At 35.8% G+C, this 24,793-nt stretch overlaps 1 long non-coding RNA gene across 1 annotated transcript in view; it reads left to right on the top strand.

The window, feature by feature from the left end:
• The first annotated feature begins 2,180 nt into the window (after window positions 1-2,180).
• LOC143556848 (uncharacterized) overlaps window positions 2,181-24,793 on the top strand; it is a 288,278-nt gene continuing 265,665 nt past the window's right edge. Inside the window, exon 1 of the long non-coding RNA XR_013139453.1 lies at window positions 2,181-2,589. This is a non-coding gene — a long non-coding RNA (uncharacterized LOC143556848). The remainder of the gene's footprint in view (window positions 2,590-24,793) is intronic.

Here is a 24,793-nt window from a genome sequence, read left to right as displayed (position 1 = left end):
TTTCTTTTCTCTTTATAAACTTTTGGCATAAAGTTGTTGTTGAAAGGTGGTGGTACTTCTTTCTTAACTTGGTTCAGAATTCCACAGATGTTTCCAGTGGAGACCAAGTTCTTCAAGAATTCATTATCAGCTTGCAGTTTTGTGTTATGCACCTTCTCTTCCATAATCATTTTCTTCAACCCATCCATTTCAGTTGTAAATCTTTTTTAAGCTTTATAACTGTATACACAGTCTTCTTCCAAACTTTTCATTCTTTCTTCACTCACTAGTTCACTTGCCTCATATGCATTGATGATACTTTGTTTTTAAAACACTCACTTTCAAATCATTTTCAAATCATTGATAACTTCATTTAAATCAATAGTAGGAGCAGAGTGTACCTGAGATGATGATCCAGTTTCTTTCTCAATTATGAGACATGAATGCCACATTACCTTCATGCCGTGTTATTACAGCAACATTTCCTTGATTTCTGATCTGGTTTTTGTTGGCTTGAACAGTGTTGTTTGGAACATTTTGAAGGTTTTGGTTGTTTCTCTGAAAACCTTGATTCTGAGGCACTCCTTGATCAAGATTGTTCATTTGAGGTTGGAAGTTGTTGAAGTTGGGGTTATAGTTGTTGTTGGGATTGTTGTTAAATTTGTTGTTGAAGTTGTTGTTGAAGTTGTTGGTGTTGGGTCTCTGCTGATATTGAGGCTGTTGTTGATATTGAGGCTGCTGATTTCTTGGTTGGTTCTGAAATTGATTCACTTGGAAGTTTCTTGGCATGTTACATTCACTTGCAAAATGACCAGGCTGTTGACAATTATAGCAAATGGATTTTGACTTATCAAAACCAATTCTTTCATTAGGCCCTGATAGGAGTGACCTACCAGTCCTGTTGTAAAGCCTTTTGCTTCTAAGAGCCAACATGGCTGCCTGCCACTTCAAATCCATGTCATCCAAGTCATCATCATCTATCTGTTCAAGATCATCTTGTACTACACTAGTGTGAATTAAGTTCTTTGCAACAAATGCATTATATGACTCTGTAAACATTGAAAGCAAGGCCTGTGTATCACTGCCTTGTCCAATTCCACCACTAGTTTGAGGTACATTCCCCTTGCCATTGAGGCAGAATCATTGTCATCAGTCAGTTGCACATTGAATCTTTGCTGGTTACCAAGATTACTTGTGCTACCACCAACAAAAGATTTTGGAGTGTCAGTGCTATGCTCAACTGGTTCTTCAATAATTGGAATTTGCTGTTGATTCTTGGTGGTCAAATTACCCATAGGTTCTATCAATGCATTTGAGACATTGAAGCAGGGTCTTTCCTCCTTGATCATCTCATTCTCTATCATCTTTATCTCTGCAGCTTGAAGGAAGCACAATACATCATCCAATTTCAAATCATTGTAGTTGTGTTTTGTAAGGATGAACTTGCAAGCAGTGTACCATTCCTTTGGAATTGAGTTGAGCAAATTTATATTCATGTCAAGGTCAGTCATGACATAGTCAGTGGTTCTGAGATCATTCACTATTCCCAAAAACCTTTCAAGGATAGACTTCAACCTTTATCCATCTTTATACTTAAATATTTCTAGCTGCTACTTCAGTCTCTGCTTCTTGATGTTTTTGAGTTCAACATTTCCCTCAAACATTTCAAGTATTGCATCATACAATGCCTTTGCAGTGGGATGATGTGCAACCTTGGTAAGTATCTCCCAAGACAGACCTAATTTCAACATTGCTAAAGCCTTGTCATCCACCTTTCTCATTCTTTCTCTAACGGCTGCAGTTGCAGCTGGATTTGCACCTTCCTCAACAGTGCCTTGTGGACCATTCTTGATGGAGTTCCACATATCAACATCATTATAGCAAACGGCTGCTTCAAACAAGACTTTCCATTTAGTGAAATTTTCCTGTCCATACAATCTTGGAATCTTGTTAGTAGAAACTTCTTGTTCTTCGTAACAAGACATTTTGAGAAATCAAAAACAGTTTCTTTGTAAAAACATATTTCAAAAATATTAAAATAAGGGTCACCTAACTAATATGTGAATGTAACGTGGGGTTCCAGATTTTAATCACTAATTGTCTTAAAGATATAAAGGGTATTAAAGATTAAAATTTAATTGATATCGAAAATACTAAAAGTGAACTTTGTTAAATTATGTAGATGTCCGCAATCTACAATCCACCTAACGCAATTATCCCACCCGTGCATAACCTATCACTAAGAGCTATACTTGATAAGGATGGTCTTAACCATAATAATTTTATGGATTGGTATCGAAATTTGAGAATTGTTCTCAAACAAGAAAAAAGGTCCTACATATTGGACGATCCTTTTCCCGATGAACCAAACATTGACGATTTAAATGCCTAAAACGATTGGTTGAAATACACCAAGGACTCGATGCAAGTTTCTTGTCACATGTTGGGAACTATGATTCCCGAGATTCAAAAGAATTTTGAACATCATGGGGCATATGACATGATCACCAAACTTATGGAAATGTTCCTTACTCAAGTTAGCGTGGAACGCTTTGAAAGGGTTCAAGAGCTTCATGCATGTCATATGGAAGAAATACCATCGGTGAAGATGTGTCACCCGAAACCTAAAGCAAAGGTTTCTAGAGGTAAGGGACACGTCAAGGGTAACGTCAAAGGGAAAGCTAAAGCGAAACCATCCAAACCAAAGGAAAAGAAGCTAAAGGTTAGCTTAAATGACCCGTGCTTTGGTTGTGGTGAGATAGGACATTGGAAAGGGGATTTTCCAACCTATCTCAAAGAGTTGAAAGACAAGAGGGATGCGGGGCAAACCTCGGGTACAACTTTCATGATCCATATTTATCTTAATGTTATTTCTTTTAACACATGGGTATTGGATACCGGATATGGAACTCATATTTGCAACTTGTTGCAAGAGTTCAAAAGAAATAAACATTTCAAGAAAGGAGATACAAGTCTCTTCATAGGCAACGGAGCAAAGGTTGATGTCGAAGCCTAAGGGGACTATGTTTTGAAGCTTCCAAATGGTTTGGAAGTTGTTTTGAAAAACATTTTATATGCTCCTAGTTTTACTAGGAACATTATCTCCGTTTCTCTTTTAAGACAATGTGGTTATGAATTAAAGTTTGTAGACAATGGTACTTGTGTTTTCATGAATGATGTCTTTTATTTTAAAGTGATGCCGTCTAATGGCATTTAAGAATTAGTTCATGATAACACATTCATTGATAACTCGTTGTACCAAGCTAGCACCAAAAGACTCAAGTGGGATTTGAGTAAAACCTTTCTTTGGCATTGTCGCCTTGGTCACATAAACAAGGATCGCATTCATACACTTCAAAAGAATGGTCTTTTGAAATCAAGTGATGATTCATTTAATGAATGTGAATCTTGTTTATTGGAAAAAATGACCAAGGAGCCCTTTATTGGAACTAATGAAAGGGCGAAATACTTATTAGGTATCATACATTCGGAGGTATGTCGTCCTTTTAGGACAATGACAAGGAATGGTGAAAGATACTTCATTACCTTTACCGACGATTATAGTCGCTATGGGTATGTGTTCTTGTTAAGACACAAAAATGAAGCCTTTGAAATGTTAAAGTCTTCCAAAATGAAGTACAAAATCAACTCAACAAAACAATCAAAGTACTACGTTCCGATAGAGGAGGTGAATACCTCAATGATACGTTTCTAGAACATCTTAGGAGTTGTGGTATTGTCTCACAACTTACTCCACCTTGAACACCTCAACATAATGGTGTGTCTGAAAGGAGGAATCGAACTTTATTGGATATGGTTCGATCCATGATGGCTAGAAGCACATTACCTCTATCATTTTGGGGTTTCGCACTGATATCTGCTGCCCGTATTTTAAATATGGCACCAACCAAGAAAGTGGAAAGGACACCTTTTGAAATATGGCACGGAAAGGTTCCGTCATTATCATATTTAAGGGTATGGGGCTGTGAGGCTTATGTTATGATCTATAACCCTGATAAACTTGAAAGCCATTCCACTAAGTGTATCTTTGTAGGATATCCCGAAGATTCGATGGGATATTACTTCTACAACCCAAATGAGCATAAAGTGTTTATAGCTCGCAAGGCTAAGTTCTTGGAAAAAAGGTTCCTTATGGAAGGAACTGATAGAAGTATGGAACTCGAGGAGGATCGAGAACCACAAGCCGATACACGTTTGGTTGACAATAGCAATCAACAAGAGGTTGTTGATGATGATCAAATGGATGATCGAAACACACAAAGCGTTCGCAAGACTGGTAGAATTAGCACCCCACCTAAAAGATATGGATTTTTCATGGATGGATGCTACGTGGTAGATTCGAATGAACCCACCACATACTGAGATGCAATGTCGCAATCTGATTGTGATAAATGGCTGGAAGCCATGAACGTTGAGATGCAATCCATGCATGACAACCAAGTATGGGACTTGGTTGATCCACCTCTTAATTCCAAACTAGTTGGAAGAAAGTGGGTTTCCAAGAAGAAAACTGATATGTATGGAAACTTGGATACTTATAAAGCTATACATGTAGCAAAGGGCTTCACTCAAACTCAAGGGGTTGATTATGATGAAACTTTTTCGCCTATGGCAATGCTAAAGTCTATTAGGATATTGTTTGCCATAGCCGCATATTATGACTATGAGATATGGCAAATGGATGTCAAAACCGCTTTTCTAAATGGACACCTTGAGGAAGATGTCTATATGGTTTAGCCCGAAGGTTTTGTCGATCCACAACATCCTAATAAGGTATGCAAGCTAAAGAAATAAATCTATGGATTGAAGTAAGCATCTAGAAGTTGGAATCCCCGTTTTGATGAAGAAGTCAAGAAATTTGGATTCATCAAAAACGCTAACGAAGCTTGTGTGTAAAAGAAAGCTAGTGGGAGCATCATTACTTTCCTAGTATTGTATGTTGATGACATACTTTTGTTTGGGAATGACATTCCAACCATGGAAGGTGTAAAAGCCTGGCTTGGGAGTTGTTTTTCTATCAAAGATCTTGGTGAAGCCGTCTATATTTTGGGAATAAGGATCTATAGGGATAGATCAAGGAGGTTGATAGGTTTGAATCAAAGTGCATACATTGACAAAATCTTGAAAAGGTTCAAGATGGACAACTCTAAGAAAGGTTTCGTACCCATTCAAAGAGGAACAATATTGAGTGCTTCTCAATGTCCAAGCTCAAAGGATGAGAAAGACAAAATGAATGGAATCCCATATGCATCGGCTATAGGATCCATGCCATGATATGCACTAGACCGGATGTGTTATGCGCTTTGAGCATGACAAGTCGATACCAACAAAATCTGGGAAGTAGCCATTGGATGGCGGTTAAGAGCATGTTGAAATACCTTACAAGGACTAAGGATATGTTTCACAATCGGGATATGTTTTCGTTATGAATGGTGGTGCTGTCTCTTGGAAGAGCGTATAACAAGATGTGGTAGCCTTGTCCACCACTGAATCCGAATACATCGCCGCCTCATTGGCAGCTCAAGAAGCTACTTGGATTAGAAAGTTCGTGGCCGATATAGGGGTAGTCTATACCATTCGGGACCCTCTAGTGATCTTTTGTGACAACGAGGGTGCGATTGCTCAAATCAAGGAACCTCGTGCACATCAAAAGATTAGGCACATTTAGCGGAGGTTCAACTACATAAGGGATGAAGTTGAAAAGGGAAAGATATGTATTCGCAAAGTTCACTCTGATCAAAACATTGTGGATCCACTCACGAAGCTCCTTGAAAGGCCGAAGCATGAGGGTCATACCTGCGCCTTAGGACTTCGATATTCTAGTGATTCGATTTGATCTATTTTGTATTTGGATATCGGAACAATTGTTTTTTGACTCATTCATTTGATTATGGTTTATGATTATGACATTTGAGTTATGTTCCATTTTAGCATGTTTAAATCCGTGAATAAGTTAATTATTCTAAATGTCCGTAGTCGTTCATATTTGTGGGAACAAGTATGAAGGTATGACTATTATGAACTTGGATTGGTAGATATTCATAGGAAATGAATATAGCAAGGGTTGCTGCCAAGGTTCATAGATATTTATGGGATAAATATTGGACTGACCCGCCCTCAATTTTACTGCATGGAATCCTTGTGATTTGTGAACATAGGTAAATTTGAGTAAAAGAGAACATCATAGTATCCTCCTACCTGAGATACATATTGGGTCTTGATATTCATCGACTATTATACTTTGACTTAGTTATTCGCTGCTCTGAACATGTCAGTACATAAGGCTGAGCTCAAGTGTAGTACAAGGTGATAGTGAGAGACGTTTGTAGTCAATAGGGGATTTGTCCCTCTTATTCGTTGAGAGTAAGATGTCTAAGGCCTGCTAAGTTAAATCAACAAAGAATGATCATTCGGTGTCTTTGGATTTGACATGACATCCGTGACAAAAGGATAAATGATAGATTCACCTAAATCATTTCAAGTAAGGGACTTGAAGGGGATGATGTTATTGAATGGCACTTCATCATAAGTATTAGGGGTGGTAAACCGTTGTTAGGCGGTATTTGCTATTTGCATCAATCTTCTATGTATCTTGTGCAAGTGGGACATTGTAGGAATCGGTCTACCCAAGACACATATTAGAGTTGATGTGGCTAGTATGTTATGATCCAAGTCGGGTCATACCTAATAACAAGCTAGACAAACACCATAATATTTATTGTAGATATGATCTAACAACTAAATATTAGCACTTATGATATTTAGAAAATGGGTTTCTAAATATTTGCACTTGAGGAATCGATAAATTATATGGATAATTTATTAAGAGCGATTATCTTATGATATTATTTAAGTTGGTTAAATAATATATATATATATATATATATGATAATGGTTGTGGTATGTTGCATGAAACTTATGACATGTTAAAAGTGTTAAATGTCACAAAGTTTCAATAGACCTGTGACTAATACATGGAGTATTAGTCCTGTGAACTAATACATGGTGTATTAGTCCTACGACTGATACATGAAGTATTATGCCCGAGACTAGTACATGGAGTATTAGTCTGTTCCAGGAAGAAAGAGAAAATAATATCTGGTAGGACCAGCCCACTTTTGGGGGGAAACTTCCCACCCATTTGTTTGAAATATTTTCTCTTGTTAATATCTACCTTGGGACACAACATATGACACAACAACCACATTACATGCAATTGGTAATCTCTCTCATCTCTCTCTTCTCTCCAAAATTGGTTCAAGGGAGAAGAACACAAGAAGGTTTTCATCTTTCAAATGCAAGAGTGATTAAATCCTAGCAAGCAAGGTGTTTGTTGAAGGCTTAGAGGGTATACTAGCTTGAGGCTCTTCTCCATTGAAGGCTAGCCATTCAAACTGTCATCTCCTTCATATTCTTGCCTCTTGAAAGGTTGTATTACATAAACCCCCTATGGTTGATAGTTTTGGTATGCATGTAATTAGTATATGGATTCGGGGCTTGAGTTTTACATATAAAACGGGTTTTATATCAATCAATATAACAAGATTTAAAACTTTTAATCCGCTGCGTTTTTCATATAAATAGGTTTATATGGCTTTGATAATCTTGTTAAAACCCAACACTTTCGTCTTAAGTATGCAGCTTGAACAACATTCATATTCACAGTCTTGCAAATAGGTTTAGTAGGAACAAATTTGGGTTTTAAATTACTCGAATTTTCACTAACATGAATCACTTTGCGAGGATTCACATCTGAAACATGATGTGTGTTTCATCATCAAAAGAAATGGGTCGTCTCAAAATCTCCTTAATCACAGGAATGGGTTTGGTTTGTTCCTTGATAAATGGATGAAGATTTTGTGATTTTTTCAGTCCAAAATTTCTAACTAGATGACCTTGTTCACCAGAAAGAAAACACGTTCTCATGTCAACACGCTAACGTTGTGGTTTAGTAAAAACATTTGCAACAGAAGGTTGTCCAAATCATCAAAAGTCACAAACTTCTTTTTCATGTAAAAATCAAGATTTGAACAGTTTGAAAAACTCTGTAAAGTGTCAATTCCATTTGATTTAACGAACTGAACTTTCTTAGCTGATTTCAATAATTATTTAGCTTTTATCAACGAATCTATTGTCTTTGATGTTTTGGAATGAACAAACTCATGTTCAACATCTTGTATCTTAGAAGTTTCATTGTGAAAGATACTTTCAATCAATTCGGGTTTGATAATATTAAGCGGAATGTCTTTCTCGGTGAACATTGTGCTTATCTCTTTCAACTTAAACACTCAACCAGTAGATGGCTTAGAAGTAACAGGATTGACGAAACGCATCAAGTCCTCATCAAAAATCTTTGGCTTTTCTGATTTCTTAGCCTTAACCTTAACAGATTTCTCCTTTATCACTTGAGATGCATTTGAAACGTACACAGCCACCTCATATTCATGAGCTTCACATAAAATGTGATTCGAACTTGGAATGTTCTGATTTTTGTGCACAACTCCAGGTTCAAATACATCCTCAATGATTACTTTATCAACATTTTCAACAAAGACCTTGTTACTTTGAATATGAGGTTTTTGAGGTGAATTTTGAACATTAACATTGTCAATTTTAACCAATTTGTGTTTTTCCTCAACAATAACTAGTTCATTAACAATTTCCTTTTTTCCCGATAAGGGATTTGAAGTATAACCATTATAAAATAGTGGTGGTACTTCAACAAAACCTACACCTTTCTGTAAATCCTTTTGCTTACCAGACACCTCAATAATTTCATTTAATAAAAACTAATAATTTCGAAACTTGTCCAATATTCTTTTCAAATCAAGAACCTCATTTTCAAGTTCAGTTATCTTAGTTCTATGCTTAAAAACCTCTTGAAATTGTTGATTATTGATTGTCATTTTGACATACAATTAAGCTTTCAAATCATGGTTACTTATAGACATAGCTTCTATTTTCTCCCTAGACCTTATTTGTGATTCTAGTGAATGTCTATATGTATCCTTGATTGAAGCAATTTCTTTTACCAATAGGTCATTATGTTCTTTCAATGACTCTAACCTCGGCTTAACAGTTTCACATACAGAACAAAGCACATTTTCATATAGTTTAACAGAAGAAGAACTAACCTCGTAAATCTTATCCATGCATGCAAAGGTAGTTGGTTGAATTTGACACGAATCATCAGAATCTGACTCTGTCTCATTCTCAGAAGATTGCTCGTTTCCACTAGCATCTTGAAATCTGTCAGACAGCTCAAACATTGCCAGACTTGCTTGATTATCATTACATAGTAGTCTTCGAGTCCAGTCCGTTCCATCAACCGTAAGAAGAGCTTGCGATCCCGAAGGTTTAGAAGAACTACCACTAGAAGGTTTTTCAGAAGAATCATTACCCTTCTTAACAGAATTTATGTGTTGACTTCGAGGTCCATTATATTCCTTCTTTGGCTTATCACAGTCTTTGGAAAAGTGACCAAATTCTTGACAAATTGTAACACTTGACCTTTAACTTACCAAAACCAACTCGCTTGTTCAGAGATGGTAGGTCTTTGCCGGTTCGTTGCATAAACATCTTCACCTTTCTAACAATCATGGCCATATTCCATTTCAAATTGCGTTAATTCCAAATCATCAGGATCAATTTAATCATAGTATTCATCAGTCAGCTCACTTGTAGCAATCTTGCTACCCACCAAATTTTCATACAATGTCATAAATGCACATACAAAAGAAGAATTTTGTTCAGCTTCTTTTATATTAACATTTGGTGGTGCATTGAAGTTACTGGTTGTAGCAGATCCCTCAGAATAATTATCAGCAATCCCATAAGCCATGAAGCATACATTAGGATCACTATAAGTAGATGATACCTCTTGTGCACTTTGAGTAAAAAATGTCGTCATTGGAGTTACAATACTACTCAAAGGCATACAACCTCCATAAAAAGTTGGATCTTGAGTTTCTATTGAAGATTTGTCAGGTCCCTCGATTTCAGTTGGATCTTACTTAATCATGTCATAACTCACACAGATTAATGTGCCGACAAGAGAGTTAATGACGGGTTGCTATATTTAGAAAGATATCCGTTTGTTAAAGGTGGAATCAATAACAAACATACGGTTGCAATGAATAATCAAAGGTAGAAAGCACACACAGGATTCACTCAAAAGATTTCCATTTATATAATTTTCATCATACAAAGTGGACAATCGATTTGGGGTTTTAGGAATCCTAGGACAGCCGTCACATGATATATTTTATCTCAATAAATGTGTCTGTCTATCCTTTTTCGTGTGTCTTGGGCGGCGTGCCCTAAAACATTCTATTTATAGGCCTGCCACCCTATGACAGCTGTCATTCCTTCTAGAAACCCTAAATACAACGTACATATCCAAATTACATATTCAAAATAAACTAAGTGTAAAACAAGTCTTCCGGGTTGGCTTTACAACATTCTTCATTCTCCGAGTATGCTTTGTACTCTGCCATCCTTTGGACTTGGTAACATAGAAGTGTGCTCGACATCAGTTTCCGGGTAGACTTTACTTGAAGAGTATTTTACCAAGTAAAATACTCACCAGGTAGACTTCAATCTTCTTGGTTTTGTCAAACTTTGCCCGACAAATCCTTACAAGCAACCTTGTTCTTCAATGATCCATTTAAGCTCTTTGCTATAAAATAACTTATTAGGAAAGTGTACTCGGGAGTACTGTTCCTTGCTTGAGCTGAACCTTGCCCGATATTAGAGATATTCCTTTAGATCATCAAGCATACTTGGACCATACTTATTAATGAATACCTTGCCTGGTCTTCCAATCACTTGGCTTCTTGGACTTGGTTAACCAAACCTTACTCGAAAGAGTAATATACTTGGCTCTGAAGAACAGACTTGCTTGATAAAGTGAACCTTACCCGGATTTACATAAAATAGTGAACCTTGCTCGGCAATACACTAATTTGCAAACCTTGCTCGGATAACCACTAAAGAAGACTACTTGAAGTAAACCTTGCCCGATAGAGAAAACATCATACCCGGCTAAGTAAAACCTTGCTCGGATGTCTAAGGTGTGCCCGGAACCATACTTAGCGAATTCTGAGGAGGTTGAGAAGATTCCAATCTTCCATATACTTCACGCTGGTCAAATCTTTGACTCAACAATCTCCCCCTTAGGTCAATTGTTTGACTCAACAATCTCCCCCTAGATTGGAACACCTCAGCTGACCCAAAACATTTCTATGGTTACATACACTTAGCAAAAATACACATCAAATCAAAAATCAAAATTAAATATTCAAATAACATAAGCAAATTACATAGTCAGAAAGTTGTCCGAAGACATTACAAAACAAAGCCTATTCTATTAAACTTGTCTCTTTCTTGCATCATGAATGGCTTGTCTTCTGTTAATTAGCTCTGAAGCTGCTTTCATCTTGAAAATATTAAGGGCTTGGTAGTGAGTGTGACTTTCTGGTATAGCCAAGTCCCTTATATCCATTAGATCTTCATTGTGAAGGCAGGTCAAGTCTTCATCCTTTTTAATGATCCCAAGAATTTTTCCATCCAAATTCCTTAGTACAAAATGATTAACATTCTCTTTGAATTCAATTTCAGCTATAATCCCATTTTTCTGTACTGTGTAATTGGGGCGTCTCATTCTTCTTGCCAGACTTATACATGTATTCAAGTTGGACAATGGATTCTCATCTCTGAAGGTCATCTAAAAGTCTCTTTCGGCTATGTCCATTCTTTTCAGCTTTGTAGTCCTTTTTGACTTGTGAGACTGAATCAACCTCCAGCTCCTCTTTTCTTTTAAGAATTTGAATCCTTTTCCAGCCTCTTCATACAAGTATTTTGACAGATCATTCATCTGTCTACCTGCCAATCTGCTTATGTCTCTGTAATCATACAATCTGAGAGTGGCCATTCTATCCAACTGTTCTTCATTGTAGTCACGAAAGTCACTCCAAACCACAATCTCTCTCAGCAATCTGCTTTCCATAATCACTTTTAAAGATTCAGTAACTGAGTCAAAGTACAGTTCCCTAGGAAGATCCACATCAGACTGTGGTCTTGTTGTTCTTTGTTGTGCCGAACTGCTTGACCTCTTCCTCTTTGTGGAACTCTTCTTGAAATAGGAGGTCTGAAGGGAATGGACTTCTTTGGTTTTGCAGGCCTCAAGTTAAAGACATTAATGTATATAGCCTCAACCATCTCTGTTGGTAGATTGGCAAGTTCAACAACATTGTGTCCTGTTGCTTTAAGTTCTTTTAACATTTTATCCATGCCAGGAGTTCTTGCCAATCCAGCAGGTACAAACCTACCATCAGCATAATATCTTGGGTTCTCTCCTTCCCTTAAGGCTTTCTCCCATTCATTCTTTTTAATATAAAAGAGGTATTTCAAATCCTCCTTTTCCAACACATTGAAGTCTGCTTAAGTCATTCCTCTTTGATTTATCATTATGTTTCTTAGAATGTATATCATTTCTTCATTTTCCCAATGGAGAAATGGTTCATCCTCAGGTTCAGGCTTAGGTTCCTCTGGGATGGGTGTTTCAACAGTAGGCACTTCATCTGGTTTTTCCTTTTCAGCATGTTTCTTTTGTTTCTCCTTCAAAGTTTGGATTCATCTCTTCTTTGCTTGAGGTTCATCAGTTGGATCAGCCTGTTTGGTAGAGCTCTCAGCTTGGACCCTTTTCAATTTTTCTTTTCTTTTCAGTTTGTTGTATTGGTCCAACACTGATTCTCTGGATAAATATTCAACAATCTCAGGCTTCATACCTCTTTCCAGTAGGTATCCACACATTCCTCCAAACTTTTTCTTCAAATTTTTCATCTTTTCAAGTTTCTCATTTTCTTTTACACACTTCTCAATCACCTTCTCTCTCTCTCTGTTATACAGATCTTGTAGTTTGTCAAAGTTTAGGTTAGATAGATCTTTTTCTGAATGATTGTGCCTTCTGAGATATTCCCTGAATTTTTGACTTTCCCTATTTTTCTCTTCCATATTTTCCTTCAGGGCATCTCTCTCTTTGTCAAGTCTCATCTGCAACTGATCATCATCAAGATCAGCCAGTGAATCAAAACTTATGCCATATCTTCTTAGTTTTTCAATCAAAGGATTTTTCCTTTTAGCCTCCCTCATACTCAATTCAATGTTTATCCTCTGTTCCTCAGTCATTGTGACCTGAGGGGACACAACATTAGTAGATTTCACATTCATTTCCTGATCATTCTCAGGGTCATTATCATTATCATCAGAATCTTCATATTCATCCTCTCCTTCAGATAGATCATTCATAGCATCAATCTTTGGTTCATCAGAGGATGGATTCTCAGGGATTAATACATTTGGCACTCCTTTCACGTGTTCATCTAGCCTTAAAGTCTTCAAAGGAATTTCCCTTATTGGACTTGCTTCATCATCAAGGGTTTCTACAAAGTAGTTGTTCTTTTCATCCCATCTCCCTTTCTTTACAGACTATGTACCTTCATCTGACATGAATGTTTCTGGTCGATCCCTTTTCCTTGAATACTTCTTTCCATACTTGGGATCATCCACATACTCCCATTCATCAGGATTTTGTCTAATGTCATCTTTGATCTATTGAGCCCATTTAGGTGCAGCCATTGAGGCCATGGACTCACCAATTTCTTCTTCAGCCATCATATTAGTATTTAAATTTACTGGTTCAACAGTTTCATTTGACTTTGTTTCTTGTTGACTTTCAGTTTGAAACATGCTGACCACCATAGCTAGGGAGTTATCAACTTCCTCATCTCTTCTCAACTCATTCAAGGCCTCTATCACTTCTTGATCAGCCACTTCTTCAATGAATTCCTTTGCAAATTTGGCTTGATTGATCAAGTTTTCCTGCTCTGCCAACTCTACAGGGTCCATAGTTTGGGCCAGTATTTCTCTGTCCCTTGTTTCTCTCAAAATGTTTTCTTGTTCCCTTAGAGCAGCAGCAGCAGCTTCATCATCTTCTCTAAATAATACATCCTTTTTAGGATATGCCTTAACAGGCTCTTCTTCTGTAACCTTTGCCTTACCCTTCTCAATCCTTCTCCTCACATCCTCCTCATCTTCAGACTGTACTTCCAGTTCTAGGTCATGCTCTATTCTCTTGGAACTTGCTTCTTGATCAGTTTCTGGTTCAGTGTTTATAAGTTCCTCATTAGCAGCATTTTCATCAATGATTACTTCAGTCTCTTCTTCTGTCTAAACATCAGTCAAGACATCAGTAGCTATGTCAGTTAAAATATCAGTAGCTATGTCAGTAGAAGCTACATTTTCCTCAACATTTGTCATTTCAATCTCATCCACTCTCTCAACATTCTCTTCAACATTCTCATTTTCAATTTCCTTTTCATTTCCTGTCTCAATATCCTCCTCACTCCATACTACTCTCACAATCTCATCATTCACATCATAATCCTGTTCTGCACTATCAGACATATCAGCTTCATAATGTATCTCTTCAATTCTCCTCTCCTCACTACTCTCCTCTCCATCATCATAAACATTCATAATCATTTTCAACTATCTACAGTCTCTACACCTATTCCAGTTATAGTTTCAATATTCACATCAAAGACAGTTGGCATATTCTCTTTTCCCCCTGTTTTGTGGCAGCTGAGGTCTTCTCAACCTCCTGCTCCAAGGCTTGAATTTTCAAGTTTGCCTGTACCAACTTCTCTTACAGAATCACATTCTCCTCTGTCACCTCCTCATTCCTTTTTTTCAATTCTGCATTTTCTAACATTAAGTCCAGATTTCTTTGAAATAGGTCTATTTCTGTATATGAGGTTGTAGGTGGTGATGTAGAAAAAGGTTCATAATCAGGTTGTTCTGTGGTGTGAGTTTGGAAAATGGATGGTGGTGGTGATTGTGTATGAGGTGGGCTAGAAATTAATGGATCAGAATGAGTTGGGCTTGTTTGTGGTGGTGTTGGAATAGTTTGTTCAATTTGCTCAAATTGCTCCCCCTATTCAGGTGCAACAACTACTATAGCTACTCCATCTCCTCCTTCAACTCCATCAACATCATCATCTCCATCATCAGAGTCTCCATCATCATCACTTTCATTATCTTCTCCTCCTTCCTCCTCTGAGCTTAACTCAGGCATAGGCATCACAACCAACTTATGGTTCAACAACCATGGCAATATCACAAATGGGCCATTTGAGTTGTATACATTTGAAACACCTGGATTCTTGATTCTTCTGTATGTATTAGGGTTTTGCAACATGTGTATAGTTCCAACAGTGGGTAGATTTTGGAGTTCACTGTTGAAGTTTATCTGTATGAACCTTGGATATTGTAAAAAACTCTTCTTTTCTTCCTTCTTCAGGTTTCCTACTAATCCTTCAAATATCATCTTTGATAAATTGAAGGGCAGATCATATATAATCCCAACTGTGGCATTTGCCAAGTCGTGACTCATCAAGGTCCATGATCCCTTCCTTGTAGGAAATCCATTGATCACATGGTGGATAAGAAATCTGTACAGCAAAGGAAACATGCCCTTCTGAAACTGTCGATCATGAACATTTCCTTGATACCCCATTGTTTCTTCAAATATCTTCATTAAGTGAGGTATGCTGAAGTTTATATGGTAATGGTTATCATCATTTATTCTGTGACATCTTCTTATCATCCTCTCTATAATGTGGATTTATTGTCTAGCGACTGTTGCTTCGATTTGTTTACCATTGATGTCTTCAACCAGTTCAGCAGATCTCCAGAAATCCAAAACATGATTTCTGTAGATAACAGGGCTTTCAATGAATGCCAAACTGACATTTGACCGTGCCATCCATGTTATCATTCTTGCCATCGGCTTATTGTCAGGTGTGACTGGCAGAAGTGCACACATATTATGTTTTGGTTATAAGACATATTTAGGCTCATCGTCTGCCATTTTCGAAACACATAAACAAACATATTCAAAGTGAAATTAGTCATAAAGTCCAGTACTTTAGATAATTTCAAGGTATAAAAATGAATAAGAAAGAAAGAGAAATCATCAAGAACTTGTTCTTCGACAAATTTATAACCTACACATAAACAAAATATTAGTAATCAAGAACATAATCAAAGCCCGTTATAGTCTAATCGTGGTCGAAAAACACATTAATGTTGCTTACCGAGTCGGAATTAGAGGGCTAATTCAAGTTAGGGTTAGGAATAATAGAATATGATAAGTCGGTTTAGGTTTCTTTGAGAGTAAGCAGTTTGTAGTGGAAGGAGAGAGAGGGAAAAATAATGTTGAAAATTTTTCCTAACTCCCTCTTATATACCTTTTGAAAGTGGGTTTTAAATGCTTTTCGTCATTTTGTGAATTAATAACTGTCAAACAGTAACTTTATCCACTTGATATTAAAAACAATATTTATCTTTTAAGTTAATAAAACCTTACTCGGAATTATTCTTTTCAAAGTCTACTCGGTATACATCCACTTACAAAGCTTACCCGGTCAAACTTTGCTTGGAAAATTTTCATTTTTGAATATACAAAGTTTGCCCGAATCCTTCTATTTAGAAACCTTGCTCGATCAAGCTAATTAATTTAGAGTTAAGACATAATGAAGAAAGCTTACCCGAAATACAAGATTTCTTGAGAAATTAATCACAAGGTAAATAATCAAGTATAAACATCAAATAAACATTCTTACTAGGAATCAATTAGGATCCCCATATACATTTATTCAATTCAAATTAAATGATATGATCTAGCATAAACCCTAATGAAATAAGAATCATAATCAAACAATCATACTCAAAACATATACATTCAAGCATACTTGAAAACATAGTGTGCTCGAGCAACCATTAAAGAGAATAATGTACCCGAACACCTTTCTAATGCAAAGTATACCCGAATAACCTTCATATAGTACAAAGTGTGCCCGGAATGGATTTCTAGCAGACAGTGTACTCGGAAAGTTAAGTTTTGAAATTACCAAGTATATTAAGGGAACAAAAGTGTACCCGAAATATAAAGTGTGCCCGGAAAACAAAGTTTGCCCGAAAACATTAGTAATTTCAAAGAAATCATAAACACACATATCACAGAGCATGCTCGGAATGAAATTAAAACACATAAACATTTAAGTGTGTTATAGTCTAAAATTTCAAAGAGCTTGCCCGAAAATCCTATGTTAGCACTAAGCTTGCTAGGATAAACACATTCAATCATCAGGTATGCTCTTACCCGAGGGATGTCAACATGTCAAACCATACCTGAAAAATGACAAACTTAAATTGTAATATCTAAGCATGCCCGGAAAGATTAACAAACCTTTCCTAACAACATATTCACACAAATCACAAAGCTTACTTGATGTACTTGACTAAGTTCATAAAGTTTGCTTGGAATCACATTCAACATATAACATGCATAGCTTGCCCAAAATAAAAATTACTTGTTAAAAGCTAGCTATAACAACACATAATCATCTCAAGACTTCAAGCTTGCTCGGGAAATGAGTACAACAGTGTACTCTACCCGGAAAGTGTAAACACTTCAAAGCATGCCCGAAAATGATAAAGTTAGTCAAAAATGACTAAGCTTACTCGGAAAGGTCATAAATCATCAAACCTTACCCGAAATATCATATTCAAACATATTCAACTGTTTTGTTCCCGGAAAGGTTATAAAACATTAAACCTTACCCGAACTTACATATTCAGCCAATTAAAGGCAAAATGCAACACTTTTTGACTTAAACCACTTTGTCAAAATATATTTTTCATTTCAGATCATAGTTTAAGAGCAAATGGTGCATTTTGAGATCAAATTTCAGTTGTAATTCTCTTCAAAACAGTTTCTTCCATTTTCTGAAAAGATCTCAAGAATGGGATCATATTGACTAAGTAGCTATCTCAATACTTCACTCTCAGCATTATTATGACAACATAGATAGGTTAACAGCAGGTATAAACTTAGCATGAATTTCATTTCTATGGTGATATGATTAAGGTTCAATTTAAGCATAATGCATTAATGGTCAACACTGTGCTATGATGCCTTATATCTCTTCTCAAAGCTTATTTGGCTTTCCCTAGATCACCCCAATTTGACTCCAACCTCCTGTATTTGGTCAAAAATTGTTTTAGTATGACAGAACTTATTGTATTTTTGTATTTTAGAGATTCAAACACATATAGAGGTTGAACGTTGGGCTTACAGTTAGTAACATGCCTTTCATTCAAGATGAGACAGATTATGTCAACATCTTTGTAGTTCTTGTTAGTAACATGCCTTTCATTCAAGATGAGACAGATTATGTCAACATCTTTGTAGTTCTTGTTGTAACCCTCTTTTTTGATAAAATTTTTAAAACACTTATCAACTTTTGGTTGATTTATTCATTCTTCCCCTTGTTTTTGATATTTTCTCAAATTTCCTTAAAGCATGTTCGTTGTCATATTTAAAGAAGTTTCATTTTTGGTTGACCAAATAACAACAGGCTCGTGTATGACTGGGTAATCACTTTTCTGCCTATCATTTGAGAGATTTATCTTGAGACATGCAAAGACAACTATGTATCTCCATATAAAGATTAGCATATTCATTATGTTTATATCACCTTAGATTTTACATCATCATGGGAAAGCAACCATACATGTTAATGACTATACTAAGGTCTTTTTAGCCTATTAATTCCATATGATCAGCTAAGTAGTCAATGTACTATCATTTCCCATTAAACACAATTTAATATTCAATCACCCCAAAATCTCTTCATTTTCAGGTTAATGACTATCCTGTTTGACCAAAAGTGGTCAATAGGACCAAACATACATGTGAATATATGTCCTTTCAAAGTTAGAGCTATTGACATAGTTTTAAGTGAAGGAATAAGAAACAAGTTATTATTGCACGGGTGCATGTCCTTCCAACTGAGCAAATGACATAGTTTTCAGCAAAAACAACTACTTGAGACTTTTCTTAAAAAAATCCTTCTTTTAAGCTTCTTTTAAAGCTTGAACTGAATAATCTTATCATATCTCTGCACCATTAACAACATGCTCATGTTTTGATCAAAATAGAATATTTATGTAAAATTCATTGGAAAAACTTCATTTCATCACTTAATTTTGACATAAAACACATTTTGACACAAACAGTTGTAACATATTCAAATCTTAATCAAACATGAAATCATCAAGACAAGTAGACAGTACTAACAATCAAATTCTAACTTATCTTAATAACATCAGAAGATCAGATAAAGCACATATTCAAGCAATTAAGCAATGATATTAGATAAGTTTACATCAACAAGTAATTCATAATAAGAACTCTTATCCTGAAATCACAAATGCACATCAACTGATAATCATGCAAACCTATCAATCAGATCAAACATGACAAATTTTGCATTCATACACAGTTAAAGCACATAACAGTTAACATATTCAGTAGCATATTCAAATTATCATACTTAAGTAACATAATCAAGCATATTCACTAAACATTCAACTTGTGTAATCTTCTAACAAAATAATCAGTTATCACAGAGAGACACACAACCAGGCACACATCCTTAATCAGATTTCATCAGAGTTGATCATTCCCAGGGCTTTCAGAAGAAAGTTGAACCTGGTTCTTTCAAGTGGTTTGGTGAAAAGGTCAGCCAAATTGTCACTTGTATCAACTCTTTGCATTTCAATAAAACCTTTTTCACTGCAGTCTCTGATAAAATGATGTATGATTTCAATGTGCTTAGTTTTGGAATGTTGAACTGGATTCTTAATAGTAAAATATGCAGCTGTATTATCAATAAGAATAGGAGTGTTCAAGAAATTCAAACCATAGTCCAGCATCTGATTTTGAATCCATAGAACTTGTGCACAGCAGGTAGATGCAACAACATATTCAGCTTCTGCAGTAGAGATTGAGACTGTAGTCTGCTTTTTGCATTACCATGACACTAGCCTTCCACCCAAAATTGACATCCTCCTGAGGTTGACTTTCTGCTCATGTTACAGCCATCATAATCACTGTCTGTATATGCAATCAGATCAAAAGATTGATTCTTTGGATACCATATCCCTAGGTCTGGTCTTCCCTTCAAATATCTGAATATTCTTTTAACAGCATTCATGTGGGAGACTTCTGGACTTGATTGGAATCTCGCACACACACATACAGAAAACATGATGTCTGGTCTTGTTGCAGTCAGATACATCAGAGATCCAATTTAGGCTCTATGTTCATGTTCATCTATAGGCTCCCCCTTTTCATCTGCAATCATCTTTTCTTTGGTGTCCATTGGAGTTAAAGCAGTCTTGTACCCTTGATAGTTGAACTTGTTCAAGATGTCCTGCACATATTTGTTTTGATGAATGAAAATCCCCTCAGCCTTCTGTTGAACTTGCAATCCTAGAAAGAAGTTCATTTCTTCCAAAGAACTCATACTGTATTTGGATTTTATTACCCCTTCAAACTCCATACACATTTGTTCATTTGTAGAACCAACTATGATGTCATCCACATACACTTGTAACAGAAGCAAGTCTGATCCCTTTCTTTTGTAGAAGAGTGTCTTGTCAATGGCTCCTCTTTTGAAACCATTTTCAAGAAGTTGATTTGACAGCTCATCATACCATGCTCTAGGAGCCTGATGCAATCCATAGAGGGCTTTGTTTAACTTATACACCCTGTTTGGATACAATCTTCAAATATTCAAGCAAAGTTTTCCAGAAATCTTGAAATTTCCAGATCCAAAACTTGCAGAAACCCAAACTGAAATTATGTAATACTACTTCAAATATGCACCAAATTAACCAATTCAACTATCAAAATACTGGTAATCGCCACGCGAAAACTCGTATTCTATCCCTTAAACCTTAACTCAATCCAATAATCACCAAAATCCTCATAACCAACATCCACAATCCCCTATTCTGTACAAACCCATATCTGAACCAAATCATCTCACGCATTCACAATAACTCAACTCACACCACATAAACTTTACTCAATCCAAACCGAACACAATTCAATCCCAGTTCAATCCTCAATTAACATATCAGAATGTTAATTAGGTCAAACTCAATAAAACTAAATTAAAACCAATAATTGATCAATAAACAACAAATCCTTTATCATTTTACCTTAACTAAGAGAAATCTAACCCTAGATTAGCTCTGATACCACTTGTTGGACACCGATTAGATCCAATCAACGCATATCAGTATTACGTTGATTAGAACTTGGATCTGGTTATATGATATGTTATTAATTAAGTAATTATATGCTAATGATAATAATAAGATTAACGAAGTAATTGATCGAGAGAGAAATTTGAGAGAGGTTCGGGGTATAGCTTAATCAATACTTAAATTAACAAAGGCAACACAGCCTTATATAGACAATGGATCCCATTCGACGCAACTCGTAACGAATGGGCTCCATTAGTTAACTTTACATAAGTTAAATTAAAGGTATAGCGAATTACTCATTCGTTATACCCCCATCCGTCAACATTCCATGACAAATGAGATGCATACATAACAAACTAAGTTCCATTCGTTAAACATCCTTAATGAATGGATTGTACAAATAACGAAATCTCTCATTCGTTAAACATCTTCAACGAATGAGCCTTACATAATGAATATGACATAATTACTAAAACGCCCCTTAACATTATAATATTGATAAATTACAAATGATAACTTACAAAGACTCGAAACGACATAACCGTGCACTAACACATGTACAATACATTATCATCACATGCATAGCTACTTGACGTCCCGTACGAACCCCCTCATGCAGATCACCAATATTGTAGGATTTTTAGGAACTTCAACATTGTCGTGCATTTTGATGACGTTTTCTTCAGCCGATTCAGCATTCTAAATGTTAGGAAATTTCTTCAACTTGTATGTCATAAACATCCTTAGATTCATTCAATAGTGCAGGGGAAGAATCTTGAAAGTTGGCATCATCTAAATATTTAGAAACATCGTCTGATGTTTCGGGTTGATCAATTACAGCAAGATCTTCATAAATAGAAGATCTCGGCTTAGATAAAATTTCTTCTTCAAGATAAGCATGAATCAGATCTACTTGTTCTACATCTACCGAGGGAGTGAAAGAATCGAAAGACTTTCATAATCGAACATCCAATCAGGTCCCTTTCCGACTGGAAGTGTGGTGTACCTTTGGCAATCAACATGGTACCACTCTTCAACACACCCAAAAGAGAAATTAAATACCCTTTACTTAGGTGACGTGTACCCAAGAAAGAATACTTCTATTGCTTTCTCTTCAAATTTGTTGGCATCTTTATTCAACATTTTTCAAGGACAACCAAACGATCAAAGGAATTAAAGATTCGGCTTACAGTTATTAAGCAACTCATAACTTGTATAACATGCGGTATTCACAGCCTCATTCCAAAATTGAACAGGAAGTTAGAATCCGCCAACATTGTTCAGCAACACCAATCTGTTCTGGAACGTGTGGGGCACTGTATTCATGATGAATACCCCATTCCAGATAGAAAAATTCCATCATGCTATTCTTGAACTTCGTGTTGTTGTCACTTTGGATAAGTCAATTTCAATTTGTAAAGTGATTCGATCTTGGTGATCAAATTTTGCACAAGAATGGATTGTTTGATCCTTTATGCTCATAAATAACACCCACGAAAATCAAGACTATTCGTCGGTAACGACTAAACAATGAAGATCCCAACATACTCAGTCTATTAATAGGAACGAACAAATCTATGTGTAGATACTCTAGAGGTGTATCAATGGAGTTGATCATCTTCAATGGATGTGACTTCTTCTTCTGTTTTCCTTTCTTACACGCAACACAGTGATCGGTCATCATGAAATTTTTTAATGTAACAGCATCCACCAAATCATTTTCCGTCAAATGGTTCATCTTTCGAATGTGGATATGACTCATCCTTCTATGACAAAGGATAGTATCCTTCTTAGTTGTTTTAGAGATAAAACACATTGAAGTCAATGAGGAAGTCACTTTTGATGCCATAACAAGCACATAAATATCATTAGGTTGAGGTGATCGCATGACAACCATGTCTTCGGGAATAACAAATCTCGTTTAAATAAAAACACACTCCCTATTATTGAAAAGAGTAGTTTACTTTTTATCACAATATTGTGGGACACTCAACAGACTATGATCAACTTTTTCACAACAATTAACCTTCACGAATGTAAATCTACCATTCCATAATTCTCCTGCATTTTTAATCAAAACTTCTTGATTACCCACAAACGCCACATAACTCGCTTGAATATCCTTTATACTAGAAAGAAGATTAAGATTGCTGGTAATATGCCGAGAACATCCAATATCCATGATCCATTTGTCTCTCCCGAAATAGTCTTGGATGAACTATGCACAATCAATTAAGTGATTAGTTCAAAAAGGTAGCTACAACCTTAGTCTTGGGCTCAACAATTGTTTTCTTTTGGAATAATTCAACTTTAGGTTTCCATGTTGGAAAAACTTTAACAGGAACCTTGATCTCACATGATTTCTTGTTCAAGTTTTTCTAGTGTAAATGATTAACATGACTATAAGTCAAAGATGTCTTTGACTTTTAGTTAAGATATTCATCACGAATCACACCAGTTTATACATTCTTACAAATTGGTTTAACAAGCTCAACTTTTTTGTTTCTTACTTTAGGCTCTTGAAAATTAACCCTCACAACCATCTAATGGTTAACGTCATTAAACATTATGTGAGTATCATCAACTTTGACTTGAGGCGGTTACCTTTTCAAAATGCTTTTAATCATTGGAACTAGTTCCTTTGATTTCCCATTAAGCTTTACCCTAGATTTACATTTTTTAGAAACATGACCATGTTCACCACATGAGAAACAAGTTCCCATATCCATAAATATTTGTGGTGAATCATTAGTGACATGTAAATCCTCATGTTGAAACATTACAAGCTTTTGATTAGAACCTCCCATTGTGTTTGCAAGTTTATTTTTGTAAAAATAAAGATTAGAACAATTATAAAAACTTTTGAGTGAATCTAATCTTGATTGGTTTTAGAAAACTTGGTTTTCTTTCATTTGGACTTATTAATTAATTTTGATTTCTCAAAAACTTTTTCAAGTTCAGTCATTTTTAGACACACTTTCAATCAACTCAGGTTTAAACAAACTTAAAGGAATTGCTTTCTCATGAAATACTTTATTTACTCCTTTCAGTTTGTACACTCGACCATTTTTACTTTATCATTCTTAACTGGATTTATAAACTCCATTAAATATGCATCAAAAATCACAGGTTTTTCTGATGACACATCATCCACAGAATCACATGGTTCCCAAAAAATATGATTAGCAAATGGTATATTCTTGTTCTTGTGAACCACGTGTGGTTCAAGCACATCTTCAAGTAACACACCAAAATCAGTTTCAGTTAATACCACATTGCTATGAATTAGAGATTTTGTAGTTGACTTTGGTTTATCTGGTTTAGCTTTTTCCTCATGAATAACCTCATCCACAGTCACAGGTGGATCAATATTTAAAGGACAATCAATATCCACTTTTTGCATGTTTCATGTGTCTGGGATACTGGTATAATCATTATGAAATAGAGGAGGGATTTCAACATAACCTAAACCAGCTTTACCACTTTTCTGATGAGTATTATTAACTTCAATGATTTCATGTAACAAAAAAGAAGAATTTCTAAATTTTCCTAACTTGTTTTTCAACTCCATCACCTCATTTTCAAGCTTGTTATCTTAGTCCTTAATTTC

Source organism: Bidens hawaiensis, unplaced genomic scaffold (genome assembly GCF_021521415.1).
Source record: "Bidens hawaiensis isolate Kalapana, Puna unplaced genomic scaffold, B.hawaiensis_p1.1 tig00001035_1, whole genome shotgun sequence".
Lineage (NCBI taxonomy): Eukaryota > Viridiplantae > Streptophyta > Magnoliopsida > Asterales > Asteraceae > Bidens > Bidens hawaiensis.
This window is presented reverse-complemented; position numbering and strand designations above follow the sequence as displayed.